The following is a 23,390-nucleotide window of genomic DNA, read 5'->3' as shown; positions in this document are numbered from 1 at the left end:
AATTAATAAACCTAAAAAATTTCTAAATTTTTATTTTTATAAATAAAATTGATAAATTTATATCCCTTCAAATAAGTTAATAAACTTTGAATCACTTTTAAATTTTACAAATAATTAAATTTATTTAAATAACCTTTAATAAATTGAGAATATTATGCATTTTCATCCAACTAATCATTTTTATGTTTTTTTAGATGTATTTTTGTTGTAAATATAGAAAAGCAAAAGTATATAAAGTAATGCATTTTCACAAAAACATTTTTTTTATATATTTATTTAATTTAACTATAAATATAAAATTAAATAAGGCAATATAGCTGACGTTTTTACAGCTTAATTTAATTATTGAAATTTAAAAGGTATGAACTCACTGACACATTTGAACAAAGTTCACAAAGTAGCTACTCTTGCTTATTTTAAATATATTTGAATTAGAGTAAAAAACAATAAAAACATATAACTTGAAATTAAATTAGTTAAAATAGTCCCCAGATTTACTTTTAAAATTTCAATAATATGGAAATAATTAAACAATTATTATATAACTTGAAATTAAATTAGCTAAATAATCACCAAGATTTTTTTCTAAAATTTCAAAAATATGAAAATGATTAAATAATTATTAAGTAATGTCAAGCTTATATTGCACTTTCTCTTTTTTTATACACACTAAAATAGAATTAACATACACACTAAAATAGATTCATGTTAATTCTAGATCTAGAAATTATTATTAGGTAAATAAAACCAAATATTAAAATTTAATTGTAACACAAATTATGTCAAAAATAAAAAGTCAAATAAAAATTATATGTATGAGCTAAAAATAAACATCAAAACTATTAAAAAATGAACATGGTATAATCATTTAATTTCGTAACCATGGTTTTATATAACTTTTAATACTAAACCATGTAAAATTAAAGTACAAATATACATTTTATTATTGATAAGATTAATAGAAGCTGAGAATTGCAAGTAGACACAAAAAAACAGGGACACGTGTCAGTTGATGGCTTTGTTGGAATAGGCCTTCGAAGAGATCATGAACCCTGAATATGAGTGTTAAACAAAGTTTATTTTTATTTTGAAAAAATATAAATTTATAATTTTTTTAATAATTAGATATTGTTGAATGGATAGGTTTGTTTGAGATTGTTTGTTTGTTTGAAAAAATAAAAATTATATTTTAAATAGAAAAATAATATCAGTTATAATAAAAAAAAGTGAATATGCTATAAAGTAATTAGAAGTAAAAAAATGTGAGTAAAATGTTTAAATCTTATACTTTTCAAAAATATTTCAACAAAAAATTTAAATAAATTATTTGAAGATTTATGTTAACATGTAGATATGAATTTCATATATATCTATATATAGAAAATTTGTTAAAATAAAATATTTTAATACAAATTAATATTGACATATATATATATATAAATAATAAAAAACAATTTTAATTTACACTATAAAATATTTTAATATACATTTTATATCAAATATTTTAATATCAATTATATACATATTATATATTATTTTAAACAAATTATGTATATATTATGAAAAAAAAATAATTTATGGTTAAAATGTATATTTAATCTTATATATTTTATATAGTACTCAAAATTACAATTTAAACCATAAAAAATAATATATTATATTTTACCTTATAAAAAAATTATACATAAATTTTTTTATTTTTAAATCCATATTTAAAATAAATTTATATGAGATAATCCTTTTATAATTTATTAAATTAAATTCAGTAAGCTCCATATACCTCTAACCTACGATTTAAATACTCTGGTTCTCCGGGTACAAACATGTGATAGACTAACTTATTTTACAACTGATCCAAGGAATATCAAGGGCGGTTTCCACTTTGGGGTCAATGGCTCATTGGCACACCACGCTAGGTGGAAGCTTCCGAAAGCTAGTGAAAAGTAAAAAGGATATTTGATTTGAGTACTAGGAATTTTAATTATTAAATATATTTCCCAATCCTTGTGAATTCCGTTGTCGTCCAGTCCCGCTAGGATACCTTGTTTTCACCCAGGCGACCCGGGTTCAAATCCCGGCAACGGAAGATAGAGTTCAAGGTTTCTGTTTGCTCGGGAATCCCTGGACTGGACGAAGATGAAGTTACATTTTTACTTTACAGAGCAAATTATATTTATGAGAAATTCTGCTTTTCTGTTTACGTACCAAATTTATGAGAATGGCGTGTCGGTAACAGCAGATAGATTAGGGAATTCTGTTTTTTTGTTTACAGGCCAAATTTAATTTACGAGAATATTGGCGTAACGGTAACGGTGGGTCAGATCAAGGGAATTCTGCTCTTCCGCTTACAGCATAATTTGGACTGACTGAATTTTTCATATTCAACATTACATTCAGTGTTGTTTGATAAACACTCCGTACGCTACAGAACTCAGCAGAGCAGTGTCTTGATAGGGCTCTTTTGTCAGAAGGTCGGAAACAAATCCAAAGTGTTGCTGGAATAGCTCAGTTGGTTAGAGCGTGTGGCTGTTAACCACAAGGTCGGAGGTTCAAGCCCTCCTTCTAGCGGGTAATAATTATCTTTTAAATTCTTCGCATTTCACATCCAAGATCATAGCAATTCTTCTCTTTCTTGGATTCTTCATAGTAAAGATCATAGTAATTTTTCACATCCAAGACAGCTATTCTTCTGAATTTTTCATATCCAAGATCATAGTAATTCTTCACATCCAAGACAGCTATTCTTCTGAATTTTTCATATCCTTCTTCACATCCAAGATTATAGCAATTCTTCTCTTCCAAGATCATAGTAATTCTTCACATCCAAGACATAGCTATTCTTCTGAATTCTTCATATCCTTTTTCACATCCAAGATTTTAGCGATTCTTCTCTTCCAAGATCATAGTAATTCTTCACATCCAAGACATAGCTTCTTCTGAATTCTTCATTTTCTTGGATTCTTCATATCCAAGATCATAGTAATTCTTCACATACAAGACATAGCTATTCTTCTGAATTCTTAATATCCAAGATCAGATCATAGCATAGCAATTCTTTATTTCTTAAATTCTTCACATCCAAGACATAATTATTATTGGATTCTTCATATCGAAGATCATAGTAATTCTTCACATCCAAGACATAGTTATTCTTCTGAATTCCTTGTATCCAAGATCATATCATAGCAATTCTTCTTTTCTTAAATTCTTCACATCCAAGACATAATTATTCTTCTGAATTTTTCATACCCATATTCTTCATATCCAACACATCCAAGACATATCTACTCTTCTGAATTCTTCATATCCAAGATCATATCATAGCAATTCTTCATCTCTTAAATTCTTCATATCCAAGATCATAGCAATTCTTCTCTCTCTTGGATTCTTCACATCCAAGATCATAGTGATTCTTCTGAATTCTTCGCATCCAAGATCATAGCAACTCTTCTGAACTCTTGTGGTTAAATTCTTATGAATTCTTCATATCCAAGATCATATCATAGCAAAAATCCAAGATCGCAGCAATTCTTTTGAATTCTTGTGGTTAAATTTGTCTGATTTCTTCATATCCAAGATCATATCATAGCCATTCTTCTCTTTCTTGGATTCTTCATATGCAAGATCATAGTAATTCTTCACATCCAAGATCATAGCGATTCTTCTGAATTCTTCACATCCAAGATCATAGCAATTCTTCTGAATTCTTGTTAACCACAGGGTTGGAGGTTCAATTCCTCCTTCTAGCGGTAATTTTATCTCCTGAATTCTTCACATCCAGGAGCATAGCAATTCTTCAAAATTCTTGTTAACTAATCTTTATCTCCTGAATTCTTCACATCCAAGATCATAGCGATTCTTCTGAATTCTTGTTAATCAATCTTTATCTCCTGAATTCTTCACATCCAAGATCATAGCAATTTTTTTGAATTCTTGTTACCCACAAGGTCGGACATTCAAGCCCTCCTAGCGGTCATCTTTATCTCCTGAATTCGAATCATCCGTCTCATCCAAGATCATAGCAATTTTTCTGAATCCTTGATACCGAAGGTTCGATGGTTCAAGCCCTTCTAGCGTTTTAGAGCAATCCTTTACATTGTTGATACTAAGAACAACAATATCTAAACTTCAAATTCTTGATAACCAAGCTCAGAGGGCTTTACATTGTCAATACTCAGAACAACAGTTCCATAAGCTACTATTGAAATGAAAACAGGTCGGGCGTTGGAACCCTTCCTATAGCGTTAACATCATAGCAACCCTTCAAATTCTTGATACACAAGGTCGGAGGTTCAAGTCCTCCTTCTAGGATTAATATCGTAGCAACCCTTCAAATTCTTGATACCCAAGGTCGGAGGCTCAAGCCCTCCTGAATATTAGAGCAATCTTTCAAATTCTTAATACCCAAGGTCGGCAGTTCAAGCCCTCCTAGCATTAATAACATAGCAGCCCTTCAAATGCTTGACACCCAAGTTCGGAAGCTCTAAATTGTTGATATCCAGAAGAAGAGTACCATACGCTACTATTGAAAACTTTCTTCCGTACCAATCTGTAGACCGTCAACACCCCCCTAGAGGCATCTTCTTTGCTCGAAATATGGTGCATGAATCTTTTGTTTCCTCCCTTGTGAATAGAACTCCTTTAAACAGTTGATACCCAGAACAACAGTACCATAAGCTGCTACTGAAATAAAAACTGTCTTCACGACCAGTCTGTAAACCCTCAAGTCCTCTCTTATTTGCTCCAACGATGGCGCATGAATCTTTTTTTTCCTCCCTTGCGATTAGAAAGAGGACAGTTTTCCATGACAATTCTCCAATTCACATTTCCACTTCGACAAATAAATGAAGGCGGCGAAGATAGAAATCTTGATTGAAATAAGAGTTACGAGATTGCCAATGAAGATCTTAATTAGTAGCAGGTCATCAGCTTGAGCGCCAAATTCGTAGTAGTTTGTGCATTGCCCGCCGTGTTATTTCTTTTTGAACAGGTTACGTAGTCTGCTTGGTATAGTTACAGGTACAGTAAAAGGGAAAGAGCAAATTAGCCATCCCCAGGGTATTTAATGCCTGGGATATGCACGCCGCTTAGCCGATAACACCCGAAAGTCAAAATATTAACACGCAAAATATTAACACGCGAAAGTTAAAATATTAGTTAATGTCGAAACATGGTTTTCGCTTGCGGGCGTCCCTGCCATTAAATACCCTGGAGATGGTTGGTTAGCTCTTTCCTCATTTCTAGTACCGGTAAATTTTGATCGAACAATAAAAATCATAATTATTTGATACAATTCGTCGCTAATTATCTGTTGCCGGCGAGAGCAGTGCCGTGCACTCTGAAAATAAAAAAGCGTTGGATTTTCGAATTTGGATGATAAAATGAAGAAAAAGGAAAACCATATGAAAACGAATCTCATTGGTTGGTTTCCGTCAAAGTTACAGAAGATAGACGTCATGTTCCGAAAATATCAGTTGCGCATCTGGTGTAGTGGTATCATAGTACCCTCCCACGGTACTGACCGGGGTTCGATTCCCCGGATGCGCACTTTCTATAGGTACGGTCATGCCTCTTGTAGGAGTGTTTTAAAATAGTTTTCGCGGTGGGACTCAGACACAGTTTTTCGTTATCACTAAGGGTCCCCAGTTCGAGCCTGGGCTCAGACACAATTGTACCTTTTTAAATTTTTAATGACTGCCGCTAAAGGTCCCCAGTTCGAACCTGAGCTCAGACATAATTAAACCTTAAATTTTTAATGACTGCCGCTAAAGGTCCCCAGTTCGAACCTGAGCTCAGACATAATTAAACCTTAAATCTGTAAGAACTGTCACTAAACGTAGGTCCCCAGTTCGAACCTGAGCTCAGACATAATTAAACCTTAAATATTTAAGAACTGTCACTAAACGTAGGTCCCCAGTTCGAACCTTCGCTCAGACCTAATCATACCTTAAATCTTAATCACTAAAGGTCCACAGTTCGAACCTGGGCTCTGACACAATTATACCTTAAATCTTCAAGAACTGTCACTAAAGGTAGGTCCCGAGTCTGAACCTTGGCTCAGACATAATCATACCTTAAATCTTTAAGAACTGTCACAACTGTCGTTCGACTTGGGGCATCCACCCACAGCAAATCCAGCTACAGTATGTTGTTTCTCCCATAATCCATCTATTTTGGTATGAACCTGTTAAATAGATTGATAGTAATCCTTAATTTGGTTATTTTGGCATGAGCCGGTTAAATAGATTGATAGTAAACAAGGGTACGTGGTAGCGAATACCTGCAAAAAAGTGTTAACAGGGATTAACTATTAGGCAGCAGCATAATTAAAACATTGGAAAATGTATGTGCAACTTACCTGGAAAAAATAATAGCTTCTGACAGAAGGGGAGACCATCGTGAAGCTGCTCATTGACTAAATCCTCAACATACCGATGCTGCCCCAACGGTAGGAATTCATACGGGATGTAGAAATTCTATATTAATTTAATTTTTACCAGCGTTGACGAAAATTTAAAATAATCTGAAGCAAGCAAGTATTGCGTTAAGCTATACAATTAATGCTAACAGAACATAATCCCCAATCTCCAACAGTCTTTCTCATCACCCGTGGGATTCTAACCTGTAAATTCCTACAAGGCCACAGTCAAAAAAAATTTCTGCCTGAACACAAGCACGATCCTTGAGGAAAATGGCTTTGGCTTGGAAAATATTAATCAAAACTCCCTTTTCAAAACTCCCTTTCATGTAGGATCATTACTGTTAATTCATTCATCTCTTTAAAAAGATTAAAACTCAACTTTTATGGCACAAAAAAGCTTCGCAGTACACGTAGATAGTTGGAAATTACACATACACCCTACCCTGCCTGTTTTTTTTAAATGAGGAAACCGCTTATTGTTTTTCAGGATATTTGAACATTGTTATGGTTTTTCAGGATATTTCAACATGGTCATGGGACTGAAACTTAGGTGAGGAAGTTATCATTAAATTTTTCTAATGAGAGGTGAGGAAGTTATCATTAAATTTTTCTAATGAGACTGAACTTATTGAATAACTGTTTTTGTTAAACACTATAGCCCATAGCCCAATGGTTACTCGGATTTTGACCATTACATTTAAGATTCCTCCTTACACATTACTTCAACCTTGAATTTTTTCATTTAAGCATGTAATTCTGTTCTTAATTGCTATATTATTTTGTTAATCTGAATAAGAGTGGGAGAATCCTCCTTACACATTACTTCAACCTTGAATTTTTTCATTTAAGCATGTAATTCTGTTCTTAATTGCTATATTATTTTGTTAATCTGAATAAGAGTGGGAGAAATGTTTATAGATCTCAAAGTTTGAGAATACAAATTTTTGTGATTCATATTGATTTTTCAAGGTAATTATTTAGGTAAATTACATTTCAAAATTTTGAGTAAACTTCTTGAACCACTAAGTATGGTTTATCATTAAAATTTTGATGAACAATATTTAGTGGTTCAAAATTGGTTGACTCAAATCATACTCGTGGTTCAAAACCAGTTGACTCCACAATTGAAAATGAAAATTATCATGAAATCGATATAATAGATCCATATTTTTAAATACAAGAAAAATCATAAAATTTAAATTTAAAAAGAGAGATGATAAAATTAAAATATGAAATTACGAAATAATGTAAATTATTTTGATTAAATAATAACATATAAGCATGTGCAAGTATTATAAATGTTTATTACAGTTATATAAATTAAATGGTTGGCAAATGTTGATAGACATCAATCCATAATAAGTATCAAAACATTTATTTCCATTTTACTCTAGAGATTCTTGGAGATTCTTTATTTGTAAATGGGTTTTATTATAATACCATGGATTTTAGAAGCCTTATTCCAAAATACACATAACAAGAAGATAATGATGATTAGATTAAAATGTTAGAAGTTCTGTTCCAAAATACACCTAACAAGAAGAGAAACGCAAATATACTTGCCTAATTTTAAATATTACCTACAGTGATATTAAAACTATATTAATATGTCTTGTATTTATAGTTTTAACATATCAACATTCTTTTAAAATCTGTGATAGTATTAATTTAATTTTTTTGTACCTTACATATTTTTGAGTTGAAATTCCAATTTTAAATATATTTTTGAATACATAAATATATTCAAACTTAGAATATTCAAATAATACAAAATACACCATTGAAACTTATAATTTTAATAAACATTATCATAATTATAAACCAATTTAACTACACATTATAATTATAATTATAATTAAAAATAAAAATAAAAATAAAAATTTAAAAAATTTATATCTATATATTATTATTTTTATATAATTAAAATACATTTGCACCTAACATACATCATAATTGATCACTATTAAAAATATTACAAATTTTCCATTATTTATAATGACTAACCGAGCTGCTCCGTTTAATTAGCTCTATGATTTAAATGCATTGGCCAGCACCCATGAACAGTGCCCCTAAACGATCGTGGAATCCGATGAGACAACTAAATAGGTTTCAATTTTTTATTATTTTGAAATCGGGTTCAAAATTACAAATTTTTCAAATTTTGAACGACTGTTTTTAGTTTGTTTTTTTGGAAGTTTTTCTGTTTTGGTTTAATTTCTCTAAAATCTAGTCGTAATTTATTGAAATTACAAATTTGATGGGTAAACTCTGTACAATCCAAGTACACTATGAAAAAAACCAGTTTAAATAACACAAATCAAGGTTTCACCTAATTTTTTCCACCGGATTCGGTACGGTAAAGTCCAAAAAATCACACTAAAGACAACTCCAAGTTTGAAAGCATGTTCAAAACTATAAACCTTCCAAAATATTTTGACTTTATCATATGTAAGCTCTAATTTAATTTAAGAAGCTTATTACGACATCTTTAAGAATCTAAACTAATGTGAAATTCACTATCAACTCATTAAAATAATGTAGATGGGAGATAACAGATGTTATCACATAACATTATTAAAAAAGTTTAAAAAATATAGGTAGGTTTTTCTTTTTTAAGTTTGGTGGGACTATATTTTTATTATGTCTAATACCAATATATCATCTTGATAGGGTTGGAGAATTGAACCAATGACATCACATCATGGAATCCCTTAACAAAACACCCAATCACAGTCTATCTAAGACCTTATAAACAAAAGTATAGGTAAGTTAATTGGTGAAAAATAAAAATAATATTGAATATTTTGACTGAATTAAAATTTAAAAAAACACATATATACAGTATATTATTATTGATGAGAAAAAGAAATTAAACATTTAAGAAAGCAAAAAGAGTAAGGTTTCCTTAGACAAGGAGCAGTGGTGACAAAATTTGTTCTTAAAAAATTATCAAACTATATAATATGTAACCTATGGTAACCTCACTTCACATTGGGACAACAAACTTGTAGGTTTTAACCTTGTATAGAAATTACCTACAAACAAATTCTTCAAACAGAAAAAATAAACAATGATGAGAACAGAAAATAAATATACACAAAGATTTTCCCGAGGATTCCAAAACTGGGACTACCAGATTGACTTTTCATTATATTCCTTTCAATGTTATAATACATATATATACACGCCGAAGTATTCATAAACCTCAATCCATTAATCTTGGATTAGAACATAAATGTAGTTCCCTTGACCGGATCTACAAAATACCATGGGCAAAAAACCATCATGCCCAAAACCATATGCAAAACCCATGCACAAAACCATAGTTAGGTCCACCCACCATCTTTGGGTCCGCCCCCCATCCTTAGGTCTGCCCAACTATTATTAGGCCTGCATAAAAAAAAATAAAAAAAATCATGGGGCATTGTGCCTGGCACAACATACCACCCGTGGGGCTAGTCATGGAAAGAATATAACACACACCCAACCAATGTTTTTAAAACCGGAACCGGTGACCGGACCGGTCCACCCAATGAACTGGTTTACCGACCGGAACCGGTCTAACCGGGACTGGTTTGGTCTAAACGAACCGGTTTTAAAAAAATACATTAAATAATTAATTTTTAATGAAACAAAACTATTTTTAAGATGTAAAACCATGATTCCAAGCCAATAAAGACAAAATATGCAAAGTTTGCTCATTTATATACCATGTAAAGGTGAATATATCAAAATGGCACCGAGTACAATACATATCATCGACAAAATAGCAAAATACATAAGAAATGAGGCTCTAAATGGCCTATAAAGTCCAAAAACAATGCTGCAAGCTATGAGGCCATTGGCCTACTACAAGTCTACAATGTACACATGATCAATCATCAAGTCCATCACCACTACTAGACACAGGATCATCATCAGGAGCTACATAGACATCATTGGTTCAGAGTCTGAGGATGCCTCAGCCTGATCTGCAACCTCAGTATCAATACCACCAACGACAATAGAAGTGGACCTAATGGAAGCACGAGTTTGTCGACCTGCACGACTAGTGCCTTCCATTGGTTCTTTGCCTTTCCTTGATGCCGCTACTGATCTTGGTTCTGATGCCGCCACATAATCTGCCTCATCCCCCGCTAAAGCCATGTCGATATCAAAATCAGCCTCAAACATAGGATCTTCAGTCTCCTCCACCCATTCTGATGTTGGATCAATATCGTCCAACACAATGGGATCTAGATTAGGGGATTTGCTCATCATTTGGTTCCTCCTCAGTCGAAGGTTGTATTGCACAAAAACAATATCATTTAATCGTTTTTGTTCCAAACGGTTTCTCTTCTTCGTGTGTATGCGCTCAAAAACAGACCAATTGCGCGCACAACCTGAAGCACTGCAAGTTTGACTGAGGACTCTAATTGCAAACCTTTGCAATTGAGGACACTGGCCACCAAATGACTCCCACCAATGTGCTGCAAAGAAAAAGACATTAATTAGTAACTTAGTTTATAATTTGAATTGTAAAGAACGTAAACAATTTTAACTTGAAAAGAAAAACAAAATGGAAATTGGAATTGCTTACCTGGTTGGTCCACATCTCTTGCCATCTTTGCCAAGTTTTTGCCAAAAGTACCACTTGCCATATTGAAAATAGTAAGCTGTCTATGTATTTCCAACTAGTTTACATGGCTAGGGACCATGCGCTCCAAGCAATCAATCAATCCAGCTCTGACCTCCCCATCATGCTGATCTCCTAGCTGATTTTTATAGTGATACCTTGGGTTCAAAAAATACCCAGCTGCATGTATAGGACGATGGAGTTGATTGTTCCATCTGTTATCAATGATCTCCCATATACAGCCATATTTAGCTAATCTGTCCTTGTAAGCTGCCTGTATCTGCTCCTTTGCCTGATCCATAGCTTCATAAATGTAGCCCATGGTCAATCTTTCCCCATCCACCAACCTTAGCACCTTAACAAGGGGCTCGGTAATTTTCACAAGCTCTACAGGACTTTTCCAAAAATAAGTGTCTAACACTTTCTTTTTGGTGTCTTTTGCATTTGGTGATTCAGACCATTCTCCAGAGGAAAACATTTTCTGCAAGTTTTTATGTTGACCATTGAGACATTGCAACGTGAGGAAGTGAGTTGCAAATCTCGTAATTGCAGGCCTAACAAGCTCTTTGCCTCCAGTGTGTTTCCTCATTAGTTTCAATACCCATGAGTGGTTGTAAATGTATTTTGTAATGCACTTGGCATGCTCTACAGTGTTTTTTACCCACTTCACTTTTCCTATATCCTCAAGCATGAGGTCTATGCAATGTGCAGCACATGGAGTCCAAAATATGGTCTTATATTTGGCCTCAACCATCTTTCCAGCAAGAACATAGTTTGAGGCATTATCAGTGATGACCTGCATAACATGTTGCTCCCCAACTTCCTGAATAATGTTATCCAAAAGCTCAAATAGAAGGATTGCATCCTTTACCTTATCAGATGCATCAACTGATTTCAAAAACATGGTTCCTTGAGGGCAAGAAACAAAGAAATTAATGATAGTGCGGTTCTTTCCATCGGACCATCCATCTGACATAATGGAACAACCTGTTTTGAGCCATGAATCTTTAAAATCAACCAAATACTCATCAATGGAAGATATCTCTTTTTTCAAAAGAGCTCCCCTCAAGTCATGCATACTAGGGCCTTTGAAGCCCTTTCCTGCAGCTATAACAAAGTCCCACATAGCTTGGTAATAAGGTGAGCGAGCAGCATTAAATGGGATATCTGAATCATACCACCATCTAGCAATGTATTGGTGAGAAGTTTCTTTGCATTGTCTTTTCCAATGTTGATCCAAAGTGGGTTGAGAACTTGGCTGGGAGGAAGTGGGATTAGAAGAGGCAATGTTGGCAGAAGATGAGAAATAACTTTGGATGTTTGTTCTCTTTGTTCATTTTGATGGTTGGCCAACAGAGGGATGAACATAGTGAAAGGTGTCATTGGTGGAAGGGATAGAAGTGGAGTCTTGAATCTCATAATCATCATACCCACTCTCTTTCATGGCTTCTAATAATTCCCTCTTCCTTGCAATGTCATCTTGGATGGCCTTCTCCCTAGCCTTATCCTCATAAAAATTTTCAAGCTTGGAAATGTATTCTGCCCTAATAGGACCTAACAATGCATTTGGTGCATCACATGGCTTTACTTGGCCTCTTATCCCAGCCAAGTTTTGTTTCAACCTAAGAATACCCCCACCTCCAATAGATTTATGGCATAATTTTCATATCATTTTTCCATCAATTACATCACAATGAGCCCATGCACTGTCCTTTCCTTTTGGAGCCATGTTTGCTTGAAATAATAATAATTTGCAAAGAAATCTACCATTTAAAAAAATATTGCAGCTAAGCAACATGGAAAACCAAAGGTAAATGTAGGAAAACAAATGCACATGCAAGGCTCAAGCTACAAAATTTGATAGCATAGAGGTAGAGAGTTTATAGCATACATGATAGATCATAGAAGTGAGAAGTTTATAACACATAAAAAAAAAAAAATCATGGACAACAGACTCAAATGAGGAATTATCAAGTGCAAATCCTTACCTGGAAATGCAATGTCATCTTGGATGGCCTTCTCCCTAGCCTTATCCTCATAAAAATTTTCAAGCTTGGAAATGTATTCTGCCCTAATAGGACCTAACAATGCATTTGGTGCATCACATGGCTTTACTTGGCCTCTTATCCCAGCCAAGTTTTGTTTCAACCTAAGAATACCCCCACCTCCAATAGATTTATGGCATAATTTTCATATCATTTTTCCATCAATTACATCACAATGAGCCCATGCACTGTCCTTTCCTTTTGGAGCCATGTTTGCTTGAAATAATAATAATTTGCAAAGAAATCTACCATTTAAAAAAATATTGCAGCTAAGCAACATGGAAAACCAAAGGTAAATGTAGGAAAACAAATGCACATGCAAGGCTCAAGCTACAAAATTTGATAGCATAGAGGTAGAGAGTTTATAGCATACATGATAGATCATAGAAGTGAGAAGTTTATAACACATAAAAAAAAAAAAATCATGGACAACAGACTCAAATGAGGAATTATCAAGTGCAAATCCTTACCTGGAAATGCAAACTAGCTCCCTTAGCCTCCTCTTGAAGATGGCAACTCCACTGACAACTACACACTATCTCCAAAGTAGCTCCAACTCCAACTCCAAGATGACTACTTCAGAAAAAACTCCACACTCTCCAAGCTCACAAACAAACTCATAAACACTCACAAACACTCCAAATCAGTTGTGTGAGACAAATGAGAGTGAGAGGGGTCTCTTATAGCTTGGAGAGGGTGTTTTTGGAGATAAAACACCTTTACCACCCCCCCAAAACCCCTAAACCACAGTCAAAATCCGCCATTTTGCATAGTTCGGTGGGCATGCCAAAAACCAGCCGGTTTAGGACGGAACCGGTCAGTTTTCACCGATTAGGGCCAAAAAAAGGTGAAATGCCATATAGAACCGGGTTTTTTGGCCGGTTCGGACCAGCCGCCTTGCTAACCGGCCGGTTTGACTAGTAACCGATTTTTGAAAACGGTTTTAAAAACACTGCACCCAACATTCTCCCACTTGTTTTCTTCTTTCTACACAGGGGTTAACAGAAGAACTTTGTCATTGGTCCAACCCTACAACACCCATTGTTTCTCTACAACAAGAAAACTTCTCAGTGCTCATAGTCATCATCAATCCTCTGCAACATTATTTAAAGTGTTCACCTTTACCAGCAACATCTTTTTTTCCTCAGCCATATCCCTCACAAAGTGATATTGAACATCAATGTGCTTTTTCTTCGAATGATAAGCAGGGTTCTTAGCCAAGAAAATTGCACTTTGGTTGTCACAGTCTATCCTTATAGCTCATTGCACCAACCCCATACTTGAACACAATCTCTGCAACCAAACTTCTTCCTTGCTTGCATGAGTAGTTGCCATGTATTCAACCTCTGTAGTTGAAAATGCCTCTACATACTGCCTCTTGCTCATCCAACTGACTGCTCCTTCAAATAGGTTAAACACATACCCACTTGTAGATCTTCTTTGATCCATATCTCCAACCTAGTCTGCATCAACAAAGCCACAAATGTCCAACACTTTGTCCAATCCTGGTCTTCCTTGGTAGCACAAACCATAATCACTAGTGCCACACAAATACCTTAAAACCCGCTTCACTATTGTCTAATGGTCCTCCCTAGTTTTTACATAAACCTTCTCAATACTCCCACCACATGTGCAATGTCTGGTCTAATGCAAACCATTGCATACATAAGGCAACCAACTACACTCGCATATGTAACACTAGACATATCCTCTTTGTATTCTTGTTTCATAAGACATTGTTCAACAAATAACTTTACACCTATAATGCTAGGAACCTTCACTGATTTACTATACTGCATATTAAACCTCTGCAATATTGTCTCGAAATACTTCCTTTGGTTTAACCAGAGCTTCCTCTTTGTTCGATATTGCTTAATTTCCATGCCCAAAATATAGTTTGCAGCACCAAGATCTTTCACGTCGAATTTGAAGGAAAATTGTGTCTTCAAATCTTGGATAATTTATTTATCATTTCCAGTCAGCAACATATTATCCAGTTCTGATATTATCAAATTTCTGATATCACATCCTTGTTACTTTTTTAGTCCATACAAAGAATTTTTTAACTAGCATTCCAGTTCTTTTTTATCCTTTGGTGCAAAACCTTCAGGTTGCTTCATATAGATATCTTTTTACAAATCCCCATGAAGAAATGTTGTCTTCACATCCATCTATTCTACCCCAAAATCAAAATCAACAACAACAGATCAAATTAATCTAATAGAAGCTAACTTGGAAATAGGAAAAAAATATCACCAAAATCAATTCTCGGCATCTGGGAATAACCTTTTACTACCAACCAAGCTTTGTATTTCTCCACCTTGTTTTTTGCACTCATCTTCTTAAACACCCATTTGCCGCCAATGGGTTTCCTTCCAACTAGAAACTCCACCAAATCCCAAGCCTCATTTTTGTCCAAAGATATCATTTCATAAACTATATCCTCTTTCTAGATTTTGTCATCCTCTAAATCCACTGCCTCCCTGGTGGTTCCGGGATCATCATCAACAATAGATAAAGAAAAATTTGAACAGAAAGCAGACAAAATATACCTTTCTAGCAACCTTCTTTCTTGAACTGATCTTCTCAAAGCTAAAGTTTGTGGCTCTTCCTTTTATGATTCTTGTTCTACTGTAGAGTCTGATTCTTCCTCCTTTAGCTAAAACTCTACCTTCCCAAGTTCCTTTGGTAGTACTTCATGTTTAATAATCTCATTCACTTCTCTAAACACCACATCTTAGCTGTACACAACCTTCATTGTTTATGGGTTCTAAATATTACAACCTTTTAAACCATCCTTATACCTGATAAAGATGCACCTTTATGATTCACTATCTAACTTGGTTCTTTTATCCTTCGGAACGTTTACATATGCATCAAAATAAAAAACTTTATATGTTAAAGAGAGGGTTTCTGACCAATCCATACCTCATGTGGAGTCTTATCCTCCAATGCTGATGAAGGTGATTTGTTAACCAGGCAAGATGTAGTATCCACTGCCTCTGCTCATAATTCCTATCCTAACCCGACACCATTGAGCATGATTCTTGACTTTTCCATCAACGTCTTGTTCATTCTTTCTGTAACTCCATTTTTTTTAGGTGTGTATAGAGTAGCCTTCAATTGTGCTATACCACACTTCTTACATAACTCTCCAAATTCCTTCTTGCAGAACTCTCCACCATTATCTGTCCTCAACTCCTTGATCTTCTTCTCTGTATGATTTTCCACTAGAGCCTTAAATTCTTTATACCTATCAAAGACTTCATATTTCTTCCTTACGAAATATATGCAAGTACTCCTCAAGAAGTCATTTATAAATGAGACATAGTACATAGATTTACCTAGTGGTGGAACCGACATAGGTCCAAACACATTATTATGCACAAGCTCTAATATCCCTTTCGCCCTCTTTGAACTGGAGGGGAAACTCACACAATTCTGCTTCCCATATACACCATGTTCACATAAATTGAAATCCAAAGAGAAATTATACACTTTCTACCATTCCATTACCATGCAATATTCAAAGGCCCTTCTCTCCAATATGTCCAAGCCTTTGATGCCATAGCATGACCTTTTCTACAGAGGCCACTATATTTTTTGCTTCACTTTTAGGAACCAAAGAACTGTTGCACCCTCGATAACAGTGATACCCAGAAGCTTGTACAAAGTTCCAATCTAAACTCCTGACATCAATATCAGTGCTCCACAAACCATCTTGCAAGTATCTTTCTCGAACATTGTTTTTACACCTACATCATCCATATTGCATACAGAAATCAGATTTCTAGCCAATGCAGGAATATGTAGAACACCAAGAAGTGTTATACTACTTCCACCTTGCAACTTCAACTTGAATTTTCCGCGTCCAATGATTCTGGCATTCTTTTCATCCCCTAAGAAGACATGACCAATATTTCTTGTATTCGTGAAACCAATCCCTATGGGGAGTGAAGTGAAAGGATGCACCCGAGTTAATCAACCATGCCTCATGATCTACATGTGTACTTGAAGAAGAAGCCAAGTACACATCCTCACCTTCATCTGAGGTGGTTTTTTCCTCTGCAGAAGGAGTATCATCAAATCTTTTTCCTTTCACGAGAGCTTTACATCTACAATCCTTTTTGTAGTGCCCTTCTTTTCCACATTTCTAGCATACCTTTGCAGGGTTTCCTAGAGATTTAGATCTCCCTCTAGATTTTGATCTCACACTTGAGAACTTATTTTTGTTTTTGTTCGAAGACCATCCTCTTAAAGACAAGGCATCTGGACCATTCTGGCTCTCCATATTTTTCCTTCTCATCTCCTTCGACAACAAGGATGAGACTATTTCATCAAAATTCAAAGTAATTGTATTGCTACCTATAGCAACAACCAGACTATCCCACGAATCTGGTAGAGAAAAAAACAAACTGATGCACTTATCTTCATCTGAAATTTTTATATCAACAGATAACAATTGGCTTACCACATTATTAAAGGCGTTTAGATGCTTTTTTACCGAGTCTCTATCCTTCATCCTTAGGTTATACAACTTTTTCCGTAGGAACAATTTGTTCACCAGAGATTTAGATTAGTACAAAGTCCCTAACTTGTCCCACAAAGCCTTCGATGTAGCTTCCCTTGATAAATTCAACAATACTGAATCTGAGATACACAACCGTATTGTGCTCTTTTTCTTCTAATCTAATTTCGCCTAGTTTTCTGCTGACATTTTCGTTGGTTTAGTACTCAAATCTACTGCAATCCTCTGATCTTTATCCAACAACATATCCTCCATCTTGAGATTTCAAAAATGAGAAGTTTTTCCATTGAATTTCTCAATCTCCAATCTTTCCACTATTCGCCATCCTTTTTCACCGCAAGAATCGATCTCACAGATCTCCCACTGAACAGGGTTTACCACAGGCCCGAGAAAAACCTCTCAGCAGCAAAGACATCCCCTTGAAGCCAAAACAACTCTAATACTAAATGTAGGTTTTTCTTCAGACATCCCCTTGAAGCCGAAACAACTCTAATACTAAATGTAGGTTTTAACCCTATAGAAAAATTACCTGCAAACGAATTCTTCAAACAGAAAATATAAAAAATGGTGAGAACATAAAACAAATATACATATATATTTTCCCATGGATCCCAAAATCGGGACTACCAGATTTATTTTTCATTATATTCCTTTCAATGTTACAATACATATATATATATATATATATATATATATATATATATATACATGTCAAATCATTCATAAAACCCAATCCATTAACCCTGGATCAGAACATAATTGTAGTTCCCTTGACTGAAGCTACAAAATACCGTGGGAAAAGAACCATTGTGCCTAAAACCATGTGCAAAACCCATGCACAAAACCATGGGTAGGTCCACCAACCATCTTTGGGACCATCCCCATCCTTGGGTCTGACCAATTATTATTGGATCTGCACAAAAAAAATCTTCGGGGGCTGCTCGTGGCACAACATATAAAGCGTGGGGCTAGTAAAGAATATAACACACACCCAACAAAACTCACATGGCTATAAAACTTAGAAACACCCCATTTCTCATTACACTTCTCTTTGATCCCTCATTGGGAATGACAAAAAAAATATTAGATTATGTTTTCCCTATAATGTAAAAAATTCATATAAGATTATTTGCAGAATGTGAATCGGATTAAACAAAGGTAAACTCTGATTGAGTGTATAATATTGCATGAAATTGGAATAATTACAAAAATAAAAAGTTTCCTACAAAAATTACATAAATTAATATCATAGTTGAAATGTATTTGTGTGAAGTAAATTTTAAAAAAAGTAAAAATAATTAGTATTTCACGCATACAAATTGAGTAAATTGATATCATATTTAAAAATGTGTTAATATGTATTTTTGATATATAAATTATGTAGATTAATTTCAGAGTTAAAATAATTTCTTGTGAGATTAAATTTGTACAAGTAAAAATTAATAAGTTTTTTAGATATATAAATTTCGTAAATGGATATCACAGTTAAAATGTTTTTGTATTAGATGGAAATATAAATTATTAAGTGGTTCAAATTTATAAAGGAAAAACAACACACACATATATATATATATAAAGTAAAAACTAGGATAGATTCATCCAAAATTTGGATGTCCCAAATGTCTAGAGGGATCAAATCTTTCGAGATAGAAATATCTTTTTGCATGCAAAACTTGAGGAAATGTTTGCATCTTTAAGATTTGATCCCTCTGGGTGTTTGGTAGATCTAGAGTTAATTTGATTTTACCATACGATCAAAAGCCATATAGCGAAATTTAATATCAAATCATTAAGATAATTGTAAAAAAAATCTTAAAAAATAAACATAATTAAAAAATTCTAAACTTAATTTACTAAATCTTCATTAAAATATAATTCATTTAAAGAATTTATTATGAAATTCATCAAATTTGGAATTTACTTCCCAAATTCCTCCACATTGTTAGCTCCCATAGATGGAAATCTTTTTAATAAAATTGCGTATTCTATTAAAATTGTTTTAACCCTACTAAATTTACATTCAATTTTTTTCAATCTTAATAAATTGTGTATGCCATTAAAATTGTTTTAAAATCCAATCCTACTAAATCTACATTCAATTTTTTAACTACTAGTTTAGTTTTATTATAGAAATTGAAATAGTGAATTAGGGTTTTTAACTACTAGTTTAGTTTTATTATAGAAATTGAAATAGTGAATTAGGGGATGTCACTGACATCGCATCCTCTAGAATCATGGATGTCAATGTCAAAATAGAAACACTAACTTCTATATGGCATTCTGTTTACATATGATTTCAAATTGAAGAAATTCTTAATCTATGTGCATAATAGTGATATTGGGTGGCACACCTAAGCGGATAATTCCCCTGCCTATATCTATATATATATATATATATATATATTCCATTTGATGCCTCAATCTATTTTTGGAAGGTCTCAAATCCAAATTTTCAAAACTGGGACTTACTAGTAAAAATGATCCTTCGAGTTGATATCAATATATATCACAAGGAAAGGAAGATCATCCCTTTCTTTTCTCAACATTCCATTAGAGATTGTTTCCCTTCCAATGCTCTTTAATGCATGTCAAATGTAGGAAAAATGTTGAGAGTGGGGGAATCAATATTTTTATTTGAAATTAATATTGAATTTCTAATGTACAAAAGTGCACACAATTTTTCTTTAGAAAACTTCTGTGTGTACGCGGATTTAGTGAGTGAAAATCGTGTATATGAAAATTACTATTTTTTCTATAATTTCCATCAATGGTTAACTCATTGTATTATTAGCCATTCGTTCCGCATTAATGATGAGTAGTAAAAGAAAATAGACCATAAGACATAATCAATACATCAACACATACGGACACCAAGATTTGAGGTGGAAACCCATTTTGAGAGAAAACCATCATTGTTGTCATCTTTGACTCAATTCTTATTATAAAAAAATATTCTTACATCTAGTACTGGCACATGCTCTTACCAGTATGAAAGCTCCTACTTGTAGGAGGCTACAAGCTCCACAAATTCTCCAACTCCAATTGGAAGGAAGCTACTACTCCTTGTCAAGTTTACTTACTCCTACCAGAATGAAGCTCCTACCCCCTCACTGAAGGTTATGACCCTTAGCAACTTTGCAGACCATATTTCAAAATTTTCATACTAGATCTACCTACATCAAACCAAATCATGTAAACCACCACCCACATTAACCGTAAACTGAATACCAAGCTACCAAACATTGATCAAGTTGAACCATTGTATATTGATGTACTGGATCACTGAATATAAAATATACCTCTACAATCAATCAATAATCAAACCAATATGCCCATACCAATAAAATAATCATCAACCAATCATATATCAACCAAACCAAGAACCAAACTTTGATCAATCAATCAACATAACAATAATTAAGACATCCTTGACGAATAACAACTAATAACAGAAGATTCATTCACTCTCATAGCGAGAGAAACATTGCAAACTCAAATTAGTTCAGAACGTATACACAACTATCACTAAGATTATTAGCATATGTACATGATTGTTGAACATGAAACCAACATACATATCTCAAATCACTATTAGCTAGATCAGCCTCTCTACCAAACTTTCCCTATAGCAAACATAACTTCTGAATCCAACCAAATAAATAATCCACATTAAATTAAGTCGTTTCATTCTCTACAACCTATGTATATATTCTCTTCGCATGGATAAGAACAATGTACATATCTGAAATCAATATTTATTAAACCCTGGTAGTAAACCTTTCATCACAATGACTTCATCAAGCTCTGTCAATCATCAACTAATAGCAGAAAGGACCATATTCATCAATAAGAGACAACATTAATCAAACAACAATTATTCAAACTATATATACGACCTTTCGAAAGAAGATCCACATATGTACATGACATTCAAGAATGTAGACAACATACAAATCACAAAACAATTAGTCAGTCAACCATATATGAAAGGTGCAAAAAACATAGATAGATCTACTGCAAATAACTTCTACATAATCCCTACATAAGCAAATTTAGACTAATTTGCAATCATGAAACATTACTAGATCACTTCATTTTCCCTCTAATATACCTGCAATACATTCATTAGTTTTCTCAAACAACTCCATATCTCTTATAGTTGATCCTCCTCCTTGCTCCTTGGTACACACCTATTCTAGATCAGATCATACATGAGTAATATGATCAAATGCACGCCCAACTCCTTGATCTCCTTCTCCTTTTATAGTCATTTTCTTGCCAATACCACAGGAAAATACTTTCGTAATTGATGTCGGTAATTGTTAACGAGATGAAATGGATGTTATCATCACAAAATTGTGGGGGATTACCATCGAAAAATCTCATGGTTTTCTATTTGCCATGGGTAGGTTCATGTATGTGACTCTTGTTTATTAAACTCATGTATGTATGCAATTTTGCTTCACATAGGTCATGTATACTTTTCCAACTTCACATTTTCATATTTTCTCAAGTTAAACCTGTGACAAGGATGCCAATGCACTTCCTCATTTATGCAATACATGTAGCAATATTCATGTCATTTGTAGCAGTTCTATAATCATCAAACACATCATATTATAACCAGGTTGACATTAAGGACATATTTGACATGCAGGTTGTCATCAAGGAAAACATAGTAGCCATAGTGCCAACAACCTTCCCCTTTGGACTTGAAGGCAACATCCTGCAAGCACCAATACTTCTCTCCCACTTTGAAATCAAGGGAAAAGTGTAGAACCATGTTGATATAAGTACACCCCATGTCATGATCAACACTATAAGTCTAATATGTTGATATGAACTAAGAAGCAAAACTACAAGATATCACCTTTCATACTAACCATGCTCCCCCTAAGCATATACAAGACCTTATAGATATATGCAAATACAAGGATTTACATAGCTATCAATAAGGACATATGACATATCCTATAACCAATGAATTTGTGATCTGATGTTTACATCAATCATTGAAAATAATTGGGTTACATACAAGACATGACTTGATCCCATTAGCCCATACATGATTGAACTTTACAATGTTTACAACATGGGTATTTTAATGGCCAAAAGATGATAACACATAGATTCATCATACAATACATCCATCTAAAATAACATATAATATAACATTGATTAGTTTCCATGAGACTCGTCAACAACATATGTGAAGTCAAAGAAGATATGATTAATTAACAACATGTCTAACAGCGAACAATCCATAACAATAAGCATGAAATATATCCTCCTCATCAAGTGCATTATGAAGATTGGTTTACAATATGAAAATAATTAATAAGGCACCATCAATAACTTTAGCAGTTAATAACCAGGTAGTATATATGCATCATTGATAATTCATGACAGAGTGGAAGTAGCATATATATCTTCCAATAGTTCTCAAGAAACCATAATGCCAATGATGGGCCATTAGATGCATAGAAGATGCTCCTCCTGAACCAGTGTCAACTCTTCATAACCAAGTCTTGATCTCATTATCTTTTTCAAATGAAACATTAGTAACATATATATCCTTTTCATTAATGAATATGTAAACAAGAAATCCATCAAAGAAATAGATCAACAAAATAATAACATCTCATAAACTCATCCTGAATTAGCCAAAAATCATTAATAGTTTGCAATAAACCAATGTCAGAACCAGAATTTCAGAAAGGAACTGATGGAAGCACAAGAAGTTCCCCTTGATTTTATGCTGCTCCTTCCTCACCACATAGA

General features: G+C 33.7%; 2 non-coding genes across 2 annotated transcripts; both read left to right on the top strand.

Annotated features, from left to right (window-relative positions):
* Positions 1-2,494: 2,494 nt before the first annotated feature.
* On the top strand, positions 2,495-2,568 carry TRNAN-GUU (transfer RNA asparagine (anticodon GUU)). Its single transcript has one exon. It is a non-coding gene; the product is annotated as a tRNA-Asn (tRNA).
* Positions 2,569-5,476: 2,908 nt separating this feature from the next.
* TRNAG-CCC (transfer RNA glycine (anticodon CCC)) lies at positions 5,477-5,547 on the top strand. The gene has a single exon. It is a non-coding gene; the product is annotated as a tRNA-Gly (tRNA).
* Positions 5,548-23,390: the final 17,843 nt, after the last annotated feature.

The sequence above is a fragment of the Pinus tabuliformis genome, chromosome 3_2 (genome assembly GCF_031772625.1).
Source record: "Pinus tabuliformis cultivar Carrire ecotype Pingquan chromosome 3_2, CPIR1, whole genome shotgun sequence".
Classification (NCBI taxonomy): domain Eukaryota; kingdom Viridiplantae; phylum Streptophyta; class Pinopsida; order Pinales; family Pinaceae; genus Pinus; species Pinus tabuliformis.
The sequence above is the reverse complement of the archived record's forward strand: the minus strand, read 5'-3'. Positions and strand labels throughout refer to the sequence as shown.